This window comes from Podarcis melisellensis, assembly GCF_964234715.1.
Source record: "Podarcis melisellensis genome assembly, chromosome: 17".
Lineage (NCBI taxonomy): Eukaryota > Metazoa > Chordata > Lepidosauria > Squamata > Lacertidae > Podarcis > Podarcis melisellensis.
The window spans coordinates 19,682,713-19,683,401 of record NC_138534.1 but is presented as its reverse complement, the minus strand read 5'-3'; positions in this window follow the sequence as shown (position 1 = coordinate 19,683,401).

Here is a 689-nt window from a genome sequence, read left to right as displayed (position 1 = left end):
GGCTTATGAGCTCACCGCGCCGCTGCCTCGCCCCGCCCCCTCTCCACGTTCGCGTCACGTGAAGGGGACAAAGCTGTCCGGGCGGTTGCTAGGAGACAGGGAGGGAAGCCTCGCGCTTGCGCGGTGGGCTGAGCCGGAGGCGCCGGCTGCTCTGGGCAGCTCAGGCAGCGCTTGCCGCTGCTATTTCGTATTACTATTATTATTATTATTATTACAGTTACATAGGTTCACAGAGTGAGAAGGGTTCACGAGGGTTATCTAGTTCAACCCCTCGCAATGCAGGATTTTTTCACCCAACGTGGGACTCGAACCCACAAACCTGAGATGAAGTGTCTCATGCTTCCACTGACAGAGCTATTCAGCAGCCCATTAACAACTTATTATTACCAGTGCTTTCTTCTGGGGGGACACAGGGGTACGCATACCCCTAAACATTTTGTGAATCTTTGCACTTTTGTCCATCTACTGTATTTATTTTCTCCGATTTGAACTATAAAATTGTGATTTTCTTGATTCCAAATGAGAGCACCCCTAAACATTTTTTTAAGCACTGATTATTACTATTACTACATAGGTTCATAGAGTTGGAAGGGACCACGAGGGTGATCTTGTCCAACCCCCTGTAATGCAGGAATCTTTCCCCCCTCGTGAGATTCGAACCCACAACCCTGAGATGATGAAGCATCTCA